The following is a 17,818-nucleotide window of genomic DNA, read 5'->3' on the forward strand; positions in this document are numbered from 1 at the left end:
CCTCCAAATACTTGAGCATAACAAAAATGATTCCAAAACTGTCAATATTGAATCACGGAGCAGATTAGGAAAAGTTGAGGCTAACTCAAAACAGATGATTATTGCACAAAATGACATGACAATGGGATTCAACATTATTTAATTCAGGTCACAAATACTAGGCACAGATTTTATCTTACTAGATTAAGAATGGAAATAGCCAATTTTTTAATTGCGTTTCCATCTATGGGGAAATGATTAGGAAATCTTCCAAAGTGTCCTTGTGATGGAATGTCAGATCAGACAACCTTGCATTTTATTCTATTTTGTGGCTTTTATAGAGACTTAAGGAAATGAACACTACGCCCACTGTTTTTAAAGGAGAGGCTGTTTGCATACAAAATTGCTTTTGAGTATATCTGTAACCTTGCAAATATTAGAGTTTATAATTCAGTGGCGGTTTGTATCCAGAAGGCAATTAGAATTAGAAAAAACAATTCCTATCTCGAGGCCCTCACATATGAAGAAGATAGGATGCATATTGATATTCTGGATACGAGTTATGCTTCAGATTGTATACTTTGCACATGATACTTTATATAATGTCCATTGCTACCTTGTTATTGACACCCAAATCAAATTAAGTGTCCTCCCTTGTAATGAAACGTGAAAATGCCTCATTTTAGGAAGTTTTAAAATTGCATATCTTGCACATAACACTTTATGTATAATGTCTATTAGATTCGAATGGGAACCTAAATGCACTTTATCGTATTCCCCTATAATGAAATGTGAAAACACTATTGTTCTTAAGATGCTTTTATGGTTTTATTTTCTTTTCAAACAAATAAAGCTTGCTTTTGAAATTGTGACACCAGAGGCACCAAACTTGGTGGTCCAATTTCATCCCAATTGGAAATGACACTTATAAAATGTAATAAGGTAAACTCAATGTTATCTAAAATCAAAGCCGCCAGGATTCCTAAAACAAAGAGAGGCGTCAACTAGCATTAGTACTTCATTTGTTCTTCTCGTATTGCAGCAGAAGCAGTTCAGTTTTAGTGCCCGGGAATACATTAATATTCAGCAGTGGTTGCCTTGTGTTTTAAAAGGTAAAGAAAGCATCTTCCAAGGCAGTCGACTTAGTTTGAGAAGTAGAACGTTGCACAATGGTTGCAAAGCTTCACTCAGCTGGGCGCGGCTGCAGCTGTCCCACTCAATAAGCCCACCTTACCTGTGACTGCGAGCAACCCAGCGCCTTGCACTGCTCCAGAGGAGAGGAAGAGAGTGCACCATGACAGATCCGCTGAAACCCCTTCTGCATAGTAAGTGAGTGCTGCACAATTTTTTCCTCACCTAGCTTTCCACCATGTTCACCCTGCCAGTGTGACAGCAGCTGATGAGGGCAGACCGGGCACCAGCATGAACAATATGTGGCTTATGCGGAACCCTGCCATTTCATAGGTGGGTAGCTGCTACACCAGATCTGCACAATATATAAAACCGCAACCTAGAGCCTCCCAATGACTTCCTCACAAAGAGCGCCACTTCACCACTTCAGAGTAGGCAAGTAGAGCTTCCTGTGCCCTCCACGGCTTTAAGTGGGATGAAAAAACTGGGGGTCTCTAAAAGGGGTGTGGCCAATGTAATTAAGGGCATGGCTTAAAAACATGTCAGCTAAAAATCTGTGTTTAGCATAGTTTGTCACCCGACTTGTAGTAACAACATACCTACAACAAGTCAGGACTATTGGCTTTGTCAATGGTTGTTAATTGCATAAGATAAATAAGCAGCAACTATGGCTTGAATATTATTGAAAAAGCTTCCACTTTAAGCTCTGGTGACCCCACGAAAATGTTGCTGCTCCCGAGTTTCAAAAAGAGGGAAATGGTTCAGTGATTTCTTTTGAAATGAATACTGTTTATCGTTGTAACCTCCAAACATAGCGGGGTAGATTTACAAGCCCCTTGCGCCGCTTTTGTGTAATTTTTAACATGGGAAAAATTACGCAAAAGTGGCGCAAGGGGCTTTTAAATCTGCCAATAAGTGCTTTCAGCCTATATGTCTATGTGAAGTCAGTCAATGTTATGCTACCGCCCAGGAAGATAACCCATTTCAAAAGTGTATATAGCTCGAGTGTAAGAGTCACCAACAAGATTCCACAGCCTCAACAAGATTGAGATGTGTGCGCATGACCAGTAGATAGCGAGTTTGAACACCAATAGTTCATCATTTATTCTACTGTTAACAATGCAGACAAATAGCGTGAATCCTCCACATTTTTTAAAGTGAATTGTTAGCCTCGGTTTAGAAACAATGGAGCTATAATTCTTACTTGTATTACTCTTTTTTACACACCCTCATGAAGAAGTAACTCACTTAGTTCCCACTCCAGTGCCTAATTTGAGCTGGTAGTTTTCGGTGCTCACCACCAACACTTAATCATCAACACTGGTGCTTGAGCACAAGTTAAGGTTAAGGACACATTAATACATGGCCGGCACAGGGAAATTAAACGATTCGCTCAGAATCACAGGATGTTGATCGGATGCTGAGACGCTAACCTGGTTGCTCAGCTCCGAAATTGTCAGCTCTAGCCATTATGCCACATCCCCTCCCTACTTCTAGGGTTTGTTGGTTGTGTGTTAGGCAGCGCAGACAGGAGAAATGGCTGGCAGAAGCTGTCTCCTGACAAGAGCACCGGCACTTATTTTTTAAATATTTTTGACAAATTAACTACTTGCCACCACACACCTAATTGTGGATAAAATAAAGAACACACCACACATTGACACTCTGGCGGAATCAATGCTTAATTCTAGCAGCTAATCTTTGGAATGTTGAACATCCATCTCAGCCAGTCAGAAGTACTGGCCAATGGTGGAGTCTTAACCAGACTTTAATGGTATTTTTAACCAGAACCCCCTTTTTAGGTCTCGCCTAGCATTGCAGCGTACATGCGCTGGCGCGTAGCGAGATTTATTCGGGCGAAGTATTTTCTGTAAAGGGACTTCTGTTACCACCCATGCTTTCAATTGGGCAATGTTGATATTTATGTAAAACTTTCTGTTGTGATTGGTGTGCAGCGGGTTTTCGTTACCGCCCGATATATTTTTTGACATGCCCTTGGAACAGCAAGTCTATGGCATGTCTTGCTCACACTGCCTGCTTGCACCTGTAGGCCCTCTGATTCGTTGGCAACTACCAAATAAGCACTGTGCTTGGTGGACCTTGTCAACCAATCAGAGAGCCGACTGGCGCGTGCAGGCAGCATGAGCAAGACCCGCTGTAGACTCGCTGTCCCAAGGGCGTGTCGATGTTTAGCCTTCGGTTTCACATTGTGCAGTCTTGTTTTAAATAGACACGGACCCCCCCCTCCTGCGCCACTTAAAGTCTCCTTGGAGGGAGCTCTCTGGCTGGCTCTCCTCCATGTCCTATCAATTTTTAATATGAATCAGATGCTGCATCGCTGCAGCAGATTCACTCCATCCTCTCCTCAACAATCGCCCCCAAGAGCTCCCTGGAGGCACTAATAGAGCATGTGAAGGGGCAAATTAATTTGTATTACTCAACATGCGCTAATGATTAACCCGGCCTTGGGCAGCCGTGCATCACTCAGCAATAGGAGGCCCGCTCCCAAAGATCCGGCTGCAGGTGCACGGGCAGGGTCGACGAGCAGCAGGGGGGGCAATGAGCAGAATCCTCTACAAATATGACCGCTTCAGAAATAAAGGCTGCCACGACGCAATAACTTGACGGGGCCGGGGGATTCGCTCTGTACCAGAAGTAATAACGGGCAGTTTGCAAGAGCACTCCCTTGTTGCGCCTGCAGGAGACGCAGCAAAGAAATTAGCTTAGTGAGCTTGAGTGACACATATTAGCTGAATTATGTCTTAGCATTCGATATTAAGTGTTGTTTCCCATTTTAATTAACTAGTTTTATAGATATTTGAAGGATATAAGAGTCGGCCTGCCAGATTCAAGTCAGATGACGTACCGGAAATGCTCAATTTATCACTTGATCATAGCTCTCAATCTCTCAATCTGCAGCGTGGTCGGCTGGTGACAGAACTAATGACCTGGCACTTCCGGCACTTCACATCCCAGATCTTGGCCGAAAGAGAACAATGCCAGGTCCTTAAATCATTATCTGGGCCCATTGATCTCACTGACTGGGTCATTACAGTTCATACGGACAGCGGGACGGAGTGCGAGTGGGTTTGATGTCAGCAGGGGAGGGCTCTTAGGGAACTGGCCGAGGACGGTCTGGAGTGTCAGTGGGAGGCAGGGGAACTAGCTGCAGGCGGGTCTAGGGCCAGGGACGGCAGAAAGGGGGTCTTTGGGGAATGGGGCTTAAGACGAAAAGTAGAATGACATGGAAGAGCAGTTCTGGGTTGAGGATGAGCAGGAAAGGGTCTTTGAGGAGCAGGCGAGGGTCTTTGAGGAGGGCATAGGGGAGCAATGTGGAGGAGGGGTCAAGAGCCAGGTGAAAGAGCATGGAACTATCTGGCAGGCTTGTGGTGGAACAACACAGTGTACACCACCTTGAGGAGGGGAGAAGAATGGGAGGTCACGAATACAAGGTGAAATAACCCACAAGTGAGGCCTGTAATTAATCTCAGCTACCCCCAGTGCGCGGAGAGAGGCCCTCGTCATGACCCGCGGGTGGTGTACACACAGCAGCGAGTCGGTACTGCATGGCCATTCGGGCGGCGTATACCAATCTCGGAAGGTATACAGGAGCAGGGCAATGGGACTTCGAACATGCAACAGGTATCAAAGAGTCCTGGAGGCAGGGTGATTGTGCGGCAGACACACAAATGCGCCCCTCATACCGTCCTAAGGCACCCCTCCGTCTAACAGCCTCTTGCCCCCTCTTTCTTTCCCCTTCTCTCTGTCATCCAGTCTCTTTACTGTTCCTGCCTGTACACCTTATGCCTCTTATGCTCCCTGTCACGGTCTTTCTCTCCATTGTGGTCTCTGCCACACCACCGTCTCCCCTGCCATTCTCCCTAGCTCTGTTTCTCATCTGTTTTCGTTTTGTCGTATTTCCATCCCCGCCCCCGCTCCTCGGCGCTTTGCCCTCCTGCACTCTTCTCCCGTCGCCGCTTCACTCTCTTCCTGTCAAACCTTTCTCTCCCTTTCCTCCTGCTTGTCGCTTCTTCCCAGTCATGTCTCACCCTTCATTCTTCCCTCGCCCTCTCCCTCTCCACCCTCTTCCCTCGCTCTCTCCCTCTTGCCTCGGTCTTTGCTCTCCTTCCTCCCGTAAGAGGGCAGGTGCAGGCGTTGGAGTAAGGGGCAGTCATATTTAGCACATTAACCTTTTCCAGGCTGTGCACAGGGGTCCAGACATATTACAAATGGTCAGCTTTATTCAGGATGTCAGCTCATGAACCCGCAGAGACCCCTCACCGCAAAATTATTTCAGAGCCAGTCCTTCATCGCCAGGCTTGTCCACGCCTACAGCCCTGCCCATCCACACACCTGCCGGTTCAAGTAGGCCTGCTTGGCCCAAGCCCTGCCTGCCCAGCATGCGTCGCAGTCCTGCCTCTGCCTTCAACCCTGTCTATGCCTTCACCTCACCTGCCCATATAGGCCTGTCTCTCACACTCCCACCGCCCTCCTGTCTACCACCGCCATCCTGGCTCTGGTACTGCTTTCTCCACCTGTGTTTTCATACCTGCTGTCCACCCAGAGCTGCCTGTCTCCTGCTATGTCTTTTCACCAGTCCTGCCTGTCCACCAAGACCACCTGTCCTCGGTCTTGGCTGTTTAGCGCCCCCTGCTCGTTCTCTAGTACTGATTAGACATCAGTACAGCCCTTCATGCCCCAGGTCTGTGGTTTCCCGCGCTCTTCCTATCTCCGGGATACAGCCTGTCCCTCTCCTTCACCTGCCCACCTAGACCTTACCTGAGTTCCAGACCCCCAGCACTTCCTGTACCTCAGCATCACATGCCCCACTGACCTACTTCCCCCAGCTCTGTCTGTCCCCTATCCCACGTGGTGGATCTGCCTGACCTCACCGGGCTCCTCGCCGGTGCTTGGGCATATTTAGGGCAGCCCAAACAGCAGCGTGCTCACATGCCAACATATGCACACCTGTTTTTACATTCACAATATTATTTGTGCACATAGTGTAAAAATACAAGCCGCATGCATTGTGAGTAAGTAAGTACACCATCATGGTTTTTTGCACCTGGATTAGAAAAACAGAGGGACAATAAAATGATACAGAAGACACATTTCCTTTGATTCTAAATGGTATTTTGTCCGCTTGGAGAGAATCTGCAAAAGGGAGGAGCTGGTGCAATCGGGAGAGCACACTTTTCACAGATTCTCGTGCAAACACCTTCTTTTGCCCACTGGCTACAGATGGCATCAGCGAGCATGAAAGAATAGACATTGCCTGAGGATCTCAAGTAATGCTCATGTCAAGCTTGTAAAATAGAAGTATTTACACAGAACATAAGTTACCCTAACTAGGATACAGAACATCTATCCATCTTGCAAAGATTCTCACCTCAGAAGCACCCCTGAATACTCAAACTTAATTCATATGGTTTGGAGCTGTGTGGCTGTTGATAACTAGTAAAATGTAGTGGTCTCGAAGACGGAAGTCAGTGGTAGGTAGTCTGATTGAATGTACAATTGGACATTGTCAACGGGGGTAAAAGACATTGTCATATACAACGCCATTACTTGATTTATGCTTCACGAAAGGAAAAAAATAACAATAACATTTTCAATGCCAATAGATCAAAACAATTTCATTGCGAGACCTATTTCATTGTAAATGCTTGTTGCTTATGAAAGGAGTAAAAACTTCAGAGACATTCTATCGAAGACCCCTTCTGTTAAACAACCTGAACGATATAAAGGAACCACGCTGTGTTACAATTGTTGCTAATTGTAACAACATAATTCCGGGCAACTCGGTTACCCATCCCAGAAAAGGACACATGATTAAATTGCGTACATCAGCCACATATGACAGCGTTAACGTTATATATATGTTGAAATGCCCTTGTGGCCTAGTATACGTAGGTAAAACTCAACGCAAAATAAAAGACCTCATGAACAAACATAAGTCCAACATATGTACATGCAACCTGGAATAATGTGTGGCCACACATTTCCAGATGAATCACCACAATGTTAGCCAACTTTGTTTTCTGGTCTTGAAAGTGTTTTACCTAGAGAAGGTTGGGACATTACTAAATTGCTCCTACGTAGAGAACTGTACTGGATCAAATTACTGGACTTGCTACAGCTGAATGGTCTGAATGACCGGCTAGAATATAGTTGCTTTCTATAGAATCTTTAAATTGTTTGTTTTATGTTTTCACTACAGTCTTATTTGCTTATGTGTGAATTCACCACTTCAATATGGCGGGTGCCTTTGGGCATCCAATTTTCACTTTAGTCCCTTATCTAGCTTTACTAACTTTTTCGTATCGACTTCTGTTCACCGCATGTTGACGCATCAGTTTTGACTCCTTGGACCCTTCACTGTTAGAAAACAACACAGAGCTTTATATTAGCATGGGAGAGGTATGAATAGAAACACAGTATTATCTACACGCATATGTCTTTCTATCACTTTATCACGTCTTTTCACCTCTGGGTTATTATGGGATTTAGATAACAACACGTCGCCTTTTTCCATTCACGGACTCCGATTTATACTTGATCTACACTTTTACCAGGTAACACTGTTCTTTTGCCATTGGGTAATTATTTTAAGGAGACAACAACACGCCGACTAATTCTGTTAGCTTATGCCTGTTTACACATGTTTTTTGTTGAGTTGCACTTTCTATTCTAAGCATCGTATTTCCTCTAACACGTATCTATACATCATTATGACATGAATTTATCTCTTTTGGCATGAGACATAATAAGGCACCCTATGCGTAAGCATGCGTCAGTGAACACCACTTCACTTTAGATACTCCTTCACGTTGGTCTGCATTCTCTGATCACCATAGTTCTGTTTCCGCTGTTGGGTATCTAGTTGTTCGACTTTGCCATTTATTTAGCTTCACAGAATTGACCTTTCCCTGATGAAGGGCTAAACCAGCCTGACATGCATTGGGTTATGGAATAAGAAATTGTTTTGCATTTACACTATGATTTGATACATGGAATACATATCTGAAAATTAAGAATTCTAGGGTGACTAAATAAATCCTGCACTGTTTTACCAAAAGGACACCTATTATGGATTTGAAATTTTTTCTAAGAATTATGTTATTTGGTTTCATATACGAATTTAATAAGTCCAATTCATTGGATTAATAGCAGTGCACAAAGGGGATGTCTCCCCGGTAGGGAGACGCTTTTTCTTCAGTATAAACTACACGCCCTGTGGACCAGAGGGTGATACCCTACGTAGCACACATAAACTGAAAACTTTGTTAAACAAATAAATAAACCAGGAGTGCAAGTACCTATTTCATTTTATTTTCATATGGATACTGCTCCTAGTACTTGCCACCCAAACAACATTTGAAAATGCTATATGAGGATATTACTAATTTATCAGATAACAGAGCAAATACTTTTGCCTATTCAGACAATGAGGCACATAGGATATATTCTTTAATTACAGAAGTCGAAACAGCAGGCAGCAGCATTGACAACATACAAAGTAACATCAAACAACTAATATTCCTAACAAAACAGGAAATTAACCAAAGACTCGAAGCAAGCACACTAATAAAGTACCACCAAACACAACGAATACCTTGTGGCTTACGCATTGCTTTTAAACCATTGTTGTGCAAAAACAAACCAAGACTAATTGAAAGATGGTATGCAATTTTAAATAAATGCTCACTGGATCTCATCCTACTCATAGTAGAGGAGTTGGTGTCACTCAATGAGGATCTTAACAATGAAATCACCTAACTTAAACAATACATTTCAACAAAAATGTCTGCAGAAGAATGGTCAGACATTCTAAAGGACATACAAAGCCAATTGGAAAAACCCACAGAGGAAATCAACGCAAGAAAGCTCAGAAAATATAAAAGAGACATTATAGACTACAAATTAGTAGAGGTCTACATGTGGGCGGAAGAGTATGCTAAACAATGACAAAACAAACCCTCATAGAAAATAATAAATACTGAAGCATCGTCTTCAGATACTGATACTAGTCTGGATAGACAGAGAAGAATTCCAAAAAAAACCCGCACAAATTCCATCTACTTCCACTAACTTAGGGGGGCCTTTTTTAGGACAAGGCCCTTTGCAAAGTGACACACCAAGAGGGGCAAACATGGATGAGGGGCACAGAGACAGCCAGCCTATAGAACAGAGAATAACCAGCAGTCAGAAACCATGAACCAGAAACAGCATGGCGTAAACGAGGAGAACTTAGTTATCAACATTTCCTCATACCCATTGTCTCGCATAGAGTAGGAAGTTCTGAACAAAGGCACATCATTTGTTCCAAAATACCAAACCAATTCTCGTGAAACAGAAGTACGTTATTTTAAGTTCATGCGAGTACTACATCTCAAACATCGCCACCAATCAACTTATCATGAAGAAAATACCCTCAAAGGCCTGAGACCCAAAAGTACATTTATGGCTCCAATAAGCCACAAAATGTTAGATTCCCTTGAAACATTGGTGAGACAACACCTTCCAGAAGTCATTAAACACAAGAGAAATCGTAACCTTTTTGATGAAAGAGAGAAATGTCTTAACCAACATAGCTAACAACCTTGACATTAAATACACTGTTGTAGACAAAGGTGGAGCCCTTGTGATAATGGATCCACAGTACTATCGTGAAAGTGTCAGATCATATATCTATGATGACAACAGCTATTTGAGATTACCTTCTAATCCGACAAGAGAATTCACAAGAACTTTGACTAACATTTTAGATACAGCCTTGCAGAATGGTACCATCATGGAAAAGCACAAAAGATACCTCCTTGGAAGTAATCCTAGCTCACCTAAATTCTATATGACACCGAAAATTCACAAAAATCTGAAAAAAACACTTTTCAGGCCCATTTTTTCCACCAGAGGGTCTTTACAGAAACCTATTGGAAAGTACTTAGACAAACACCTGCAATCCATAGTTCAAGAAATGACGACATACATTAAGGATAGTACAGATTTTCATAATAAAAGCAATACAGTACAATGGGAAATATCACAAGACATTTGGCTATGTACCATCGATGTAAAGGCTCCTTATACGTCAATTCTGCATGACATGGGACTAGAAGCACTGGAATTCTTCAGAGCAGGAACAGATTGGAATAACGATTTGAAAGTCTTTTTGATGGAGCTCATGAGTTTCACATTATATCACAGTTACTTTGCCTGGGAGGAGGAATACTTTTTGCAACTCACCGGAACATCTATGTGCAATTGTGCAGCTCTCAGCTACGCAAATCTGTTCATGCACAAATATGAGAGAGAACACATATCAACTAACAACACATGGAATAATAACTTGCTTTTCTTTGTACGCTACATCGATGACATTTTCCTATTGTGGAAAGGTACTGAATTAGAACTAACAGAGGCCATTGATCAACTCAATTCCGTCAATCAACGCATGCAGTTCACTCATAAACTTAGTAGAAATTCAGTTAACTACTTGGATGTCAATATTTCAATTGAGGCAAAAAAATGAATTACCAACATATATAGGAAAAACACTAACTGGAATAATATATTACATTTCACCAGTTTCCACCAGCAACCTTTGAAGCATCATCTACCATACTCTCAACTACTGCGAGTAAATAGAATTGTATCTTAACCTGATTATTTAGAGGAAAATATCGCCACCATGATTAAAAGGTTTGAGGATAGGCAATATCCCAAAGACATACTGATAGATGCAGTACATAGAACAACCTTAAAATCTCGAGAACAACTTCTCAACCAAACAACAAGCCCCAAACAAAGTGATTGTATGGTGATGGTGTCTAAATTCTCAACCTCTAATGCTTCTTTTAAGAAATTGATCTTGAAGTACTGACCAATGCTGGAGTCTGAACTGAACTTTAATGGTATTTTCAACCATAAACCCCGTTTTGCTTATGAAAAGAGTAAAAACATCAGAGACATTCTATCGACAACCCTTCTCTTAAACAACATGATCGATATAAAGGAACCATGCTGTGTTACAATTGTAATAATTGTAACAACATAATTCCAGGCAACTCGGTTAGCCATCCCAGAAAAGGACACATGATTATATTGCGTACATCAACCACATGTGACAGCGTTAACATTATATATATGTTGAAATGCCCTTGTGGCCTAGTATACGTAGGTAAAACTCTTTTTAAAGTATATTTATTAAGGTTTTTTATATTTTTTCCCCCCATGAAAGGTAAAGAGTACAACACTACAAGCAATACATTTAAATTCATACAGCAAGAAAAAAAGAAAGAACTTCAACAATAGAAAAAAAGAGACAAAGAAAAAAAAACATACCAGTATATAATACATCTCAATAAAAATTCATACTGCCCTACTATGATTCAAGTATACACTATTTCTCCTTAGGTCTAACACACCCAAGAAAGAGAAAGAAAACTATGTGCCATTGTTCTCCTCCTTCCACCTAGTTATTGGTTCCCATATTTTTAATCCCTGCTTCCTCCCCTTCTTTCCTTTTCGTGCATAGATTGCTTTTTCCAGATTATATATCCTAAGTATCCTGGCTATCCATTTTTGATATGTCAGTGGCAATGGGTTGAGCCATGCTGTAGCAATCCATAATCTTAAAACGGCCATTGCCTCAAATATAAAATAACCTCCTTCCCTCTGAACGCCATCCTCATTCACACCCAGGATTATTATTGAGGGCGTCAGGTTAATTGATATTCTTAATGCACTTTGTGCAAAAGCCTCAATCCCTTTCAATATCATGGATAGGTGGGGGCATGTTGCACACACATGAATGATATCCGCATGCAAACTTCCACATCTTGGGCAGTTAATCCCTGTTACACCCCCTCATTGCGCAATTTTTGCCGGGGTGTAATATAACCAATAGAGTGTTATATAATGCTGCGCCTGGAGAGCTGCAGAGCAAAGAATGTTCTGGCCCAACTCTAATGATATTTTAAAGCAATCCCTTTCTATCTCCAATTTGTTTGCCCAACTGCCCCCCTATTTCTCCAAATCATCCTGTTTTGTTTCTATTAATTCATAGTGAAACCTCTTAATAGTACAACTAACTCCTTCCTGTATCACCTCCATTATGGCATTTTTTTCAAACCCCGCAGGCCCTCCCATTTTATTTGCTAAGAAACTTCTTACTTGGAGATACTTGAAAAAATGTTTTGTATCTACACCATACTTTGCCTGAATCTCGGAAAACTGCAGCAGACCCTGGGTCCCCATAAGGTCACCAATCTTCGTAATTCCCTTTCCCACCCATACATACGCCGCATCCGAAAAAATATCTCGAAAGAAGGCTGAATTGTTTATCATTCTTGTATATCTATTATTTTTACCTAGTACATATCTCTTGCTGAAAGCCTTCCAGATCTTGTATGCTGCCATAATCGTCTTAAAACGAGTCCTCTTAAAGTAGCTTCAGTCAAAATGTCTAAGCAACACATTTTTTGCCTCTCTGCCCAGCAGCAGACCATATATTGCTATGGTTCTAAATTCGTCCTCCCCCTCTGCTTCTGATCCACCCATCAAACCCACCATATATTGTAAAGCAGCGGCCCAGTAGTAAAGTTTCAAATCTGGTAATGCCCAACCACCTCGTTCTCTTGGGAGTGCCATAAACCGTAATGCTCTCCTAGTCTTTCCTTTGGACCAGATGAACCTGTTAATCATAGCTTCTAGGTTCTTAAACCAAGTGTTATCAAAAAACAACGGGATTGCCCTAAATATATATAAAAATTTTGGTAGGACCAGCATCTTTATAATATTGGTTCGACCGACTATCGATAAGTGCAAGTTATGGAGCCTATCTAAATCCCTTCTAACTTTAGCTATAATGGGGGTTATATTTAATTCCACTACCTTATCTAACTCTGAGATGACGTAATCCCAAGGTATACACCTTCCTGGACCACATGAATATCCTGACGCACTACATATTTATTCTTAATTATTTGCGTCTTAGTGGTATTTAAGGAATACCCTGATACCCTACCAAAGTTTTTTACCTCCAATTCCACATGTCTAATAGCCTCCGTGGGGTTTGATGTGAGAATTGCCACATCATCAGCATATGCGAGTATCTTACACTCCCCCTATGCGTAATTAATGGAGCAATATTCTCGTTCATTGCCATCCTCTGGATCAAAAGATCCAAATACATAGCAAACAGCAGGGATGAACATGGACACCCCTACCTTGTTCCCCTCTTAATTTGGACTGGGAGAGTTACTCCTGCGTTTACCCTAACAGATGCTACCGGGTCCCTATACAATGCTTTATTGCCTTGACGAAACTCTCCCCAAACCCTGCCCTAGTTAAAACACACCACAGATAGTCCCAGGAGACCCGATCGAACGCCTTCTCGGCATCTAAAAGCAATGCCGTCATCGGGCCCCCTGTGACTTCCATGGTGTCAAATAAAGTAATAAGCTTCCGGGTGTGGTGAGTAGTTCCTCGCCCTGGTATAAAACCATGTTGATTACTAGTGACTAGTGCCCCTATAACACTTGCGAATCTTATTGCAAGTGCCTTTGAGTAGATCTTTGTGTCGGCATTCATCAGAGTTATAGGTATGTGAGAACCAGGCTCATTAGTTGGCTTCCACCTTCTTTAATACAATAACGATTTCCAGATGGGAGACTCATGAGGGCCAATTGTATCTCCTCTCAGTCTAAGGGGGTATCTAGTCTCTCTTGCTCTTGCTCTCCTAAACCCACCCTTGAGATATTCTGTAGATAGAGCGCTATTTCCCCTAAATCCTTCCCTTGCTGCTCATCGTATTGATGGAGCAAGGATTTGCACGTGAAGCGCCTTGCCCCGTGCAAGAACCTCGCCAAAATGTATAATATTACTAAAATCATTGTTGTCGTTTATTACACGTTGTTTTCCAAACACGCGGGTGTCCCCGGATGCTTGCCTGTATGTCTTTTTCATATTAACGAAGCTTGCACTAAGGAAAATGGCTGCTTCGCTGAAATTCAGTCTGCGCATGCGTCGGTCATACCCATGTGATATGACGCACTCGCATTCTGGAGGGAGTTCTGGGCACATGCGCACTATTACTAAAATGGCCGCTTGACTCTCACCACGCTCTCTGCTATTGCTGCTGCTTTAGCCTATCTATCTTTTCGCACTAAACCTTAATGCTAGAGTCATTATAAAGTAAGGGTTGGATAAGATTTTTCATGGTATACAGTGTGATCATTCTGGATGTGATATTAATTTGTTTTCGCTTACTTTTCATGTACCGCGTCTTTTGGGGCTGGGAGTTCTTAAGATACACCATATTTGAAGCGCCTCTGGGTTTTGCCATGTGACCTGGGAGAAACTCGACTGCGCAGAAGCTGAACCAAGCCAGCTGGCTCCTGAAGCAAAATGCGCCTGAGAACCCAGCACACAATATGGACAATCACCTTGAATTTAACAGACTTTGTTGCAACCGTCTTATGCGCTCATATTTTCTGTTGTACTCTATGGATGGGAACGTGAACCCGGGGGGCGGGTATGCAAACCTGAATATTAAATCTGGGAAAGCTGAATTTTAGGAGGTGGTAATGATCGCACCACCTCTCCTGACCAATCAAAATATGGGAAACTGTCACTTGCAACATTAGTGGGTGGTCTGAGGGACCCCAAAATGGTATAACTACCCTAGTTTAGCTTAGGAAAATTGTCCGACTTGTCCGAGTAGCAGACCTGTCACTGACCCTACGATCTCAATAGGTGTTCAAACTGAAAGTGCTGCGGAGCACTTTGTCCATACTTTCCACAAGCTCCTAAGGGGTGGAAATTCCTAAAGTGCTGGCGAAGCACTTTGCTGGGAGATTCGAAAATCCAATCGGGGTTTCTGGCGGATTACTTGCAGAAAGGGGTAACGCAGGCGTTGCTGTCCGAAGCTGTGGGTGTTGGTCGTTTCCCTGGGAGGCAGTCCTTTGACCCGAACCTGAGGGGTATCCTGTCCTGATCTGTCCGTGGGTTGTACCTGTTCGCATTCTGGTGTGCCTTTTCTGAGGGTCCTTGTCCCCGTCTTCTCAACTGACCCGTGGCCAGGGTTGGTCTCAAATCTGAATTAGGTAAATATTATCAGTGGGTTTGCGTATTCTTTGTATCTTGTTTTCTCTCTCTCTCTCTCGCTTTTTCGTATAAATCTATAAAAGCATTCAACCTGTGATATTGCTCTATTGCCGTTGAAACATCCAGTCTGATTTAGTTGGGTTCCTTCTCTCCCCCCCTCCTTTAGGAGCTCATTGACTTTGTCATAAATAATAGCATGTTCCCATTTTTCCCTTTCCTTTAGTGGTTTGCAGTGAACTTAGTAAGAATAGTCTTAAGTGATAAGGATAAGTACATGTTTTAGGTCCCTCCACAACTCTTGTCTTAGTATAAAATTGAAGTGATTAGTTCTATGCCAAACCCCACCTCTAGTTTTCCCATATATCTTAATGGTCGTGATTTTCTTCGTGCAAAGTTACCTATTGGTGTTGATATTAATGTTTGATATAGTGTTCTGCATATCGCTTATTGTCTTGGCATCTTCTTTTTGAATTTTCATATAAAGTGTTAAACTTCATCAGGTGTCTGTGGTCATTTTACAGAAAAGTGGATAAAATATATGGACGCAAAAGAAATGTTTTAAGGTCCTGTCTACTATTTTCCCTTTTAGCTCTAGGTCCATCGTAAGTTTGTGCCTGCGGTAAGTCAGGTGCATGGTAAGCAGAGGTAATCCCGAAACCATTGATTACTCATAGTAGCGTGCTAGGATCTCACCCGGTTCACGAGAATCACTGATTTGAAATCAAATGCACGCCGGGGCCCAGTGCGTGTAAGAAATTGGTGACCCGGGTGAACTGCGCGCTCTATCAGTATAACTCTGTGTAGAATTGTCTAAACACTTCTTTAATCCCCTGCGTATCCGTAACTAATTTACCTGAGAAGTCCTTGATCGCCCTTATCTCTCCTATAGCAGACTTTTGCCTAGCCCGTACCGCTAACGTTCGCCCCACCGTTTCGCTAGCCTCATAGCATTTTTCTCTATTTGCCATATATATTTTAGCCGCTCTATTTGCTATATCCTCTTCTGCCCCCATTCTTATCCTCGCTAATTTAATAAGTGCCTGCTCCACTGAAGTGCCAGTTACTGCACATTCACTCAGCTCCCCCTCAGCTTGAAGTATCGCTCTTTTAAGTACCAGATTTCTCTGCTGTTCCTGCTTCCGTTTGTTTACACTGTAGCTCAAAGTCTCGCCCAGTACCCCCGCCTTGAAGCTGTCCAAGACAATACCCGCTGCTGCACTACCCCTATTTATCGCCAAATATCCCTCAATCCACTGCATCATATGCTGGGTATAGTTCTCATCCTAATACCCGCTGCTGCACTACCCCTATTTATCGCCAAATATCCCTCAATCCACTGCATCATATGCTGGGTATAGTTCTCATCCTCCAGAAGCCCTCTCTCAAACGTCCATAGTCTCACCCCACTATTAATTAGTGACAAGGCTAAACTTAAAACTAGTGGGTTGTGATCGGATAATAGACGTGGTAATTTCTCAATTTGAGAGATAGATAAATAAGCATTAGAACCAAAGAAACAATCTAATCGTACACTCACCCTATGAGGAGCAGAGTAATATGTGTATCCCTTTTCTACCGGCTTTAGGCTATCCCACACATCTATTGACGCATTATTCCTAGCCAAGGAGCGAACTGCCTGGGACACTCTTCTCTTCCTCCCTTGATATGGATTACGGGATCCTACCCCCAATCCTAACCCCCCTGCTCCATTAATGTTAAAATCCCCTGCAAGTACAATACAAAGGACCCAGGTAGCTAACTCAACATCTAAAAATTGAAGGATTTCTGGGTCATCCCCCGTTGAACCATAGATTTAGCCAAAGGTTATCCATTCCCCACCAACCAAACACTCTACCAGCACCCACCATCCCTATGTCTTGATAATATTAACACCCCCCTATTTCTACATCCCTGCTTTGAAAAAGCTAAAACTGAGAACCCCAGCTGCTCCAGAAAGTGTATTTCAGATGCCATAATATGAGTCTCCTGTAAAAGTAAAAAATCAACCCTCATATTTTTTAACAAGATGCAGACCTCCTGTCTCTTCTGCCAAGAATTCAAACCACAGACATTCCAAGACATTATCCTAGTACCCAGTAAAATACGTCTGGTGACTGACCCAACCACTTCCACCTACACATTTTGTGCAAAAAATGTACACTCTGAGTTTGCTTGCTGCTAACCATCCATTGTTTTCTTTGTGTTTTTCTGTAGTGATTCCATGTGTTGTGCCCTGTACCTTCCCCTTTACCTCACCCCCTCCCCTGAAAGCCCACCCTGACGTGCCGTCCCCCCTACTGGCAAATAGGTCCATGAAAACCTATATGTGACAGCTGCAACCCCTGGAATTGCCGCCCCCACTCCTCTCTCTTTACCCCTATACCTTCCTCCTTACAAGTGCAAACACACCAAAAATGTATTGTTGCCTAATTCTACCACAGAACGCCCGGTGGACGTTCTGTCTCGCCGCCTACCATTCCAAGAAAGCCATCACATGGCATTCTGCACAAATCCAAAGGCTTTCTAATTCACTCAGGCAAAAGTATTAATAGTAGTCCTGAAGATGATCCCAGTTAATCATTGGAGGTAGGGATCGAAA

This window comes from Lissotriton vulgaris, chromosome 6 (assembly GCF_964263255.1).
Source record: "Lissotriton vulgaris chromosome 6, aLisVul1.2, whole genome shotgun sequence".
Taxonomy (NCBI): domain Eukaryota; kingdom Metazoa; phylum Chordata; class Amphibia; order Caudata; family Salamandridae; genus Lissotriton; species Lissotriton vulgaris.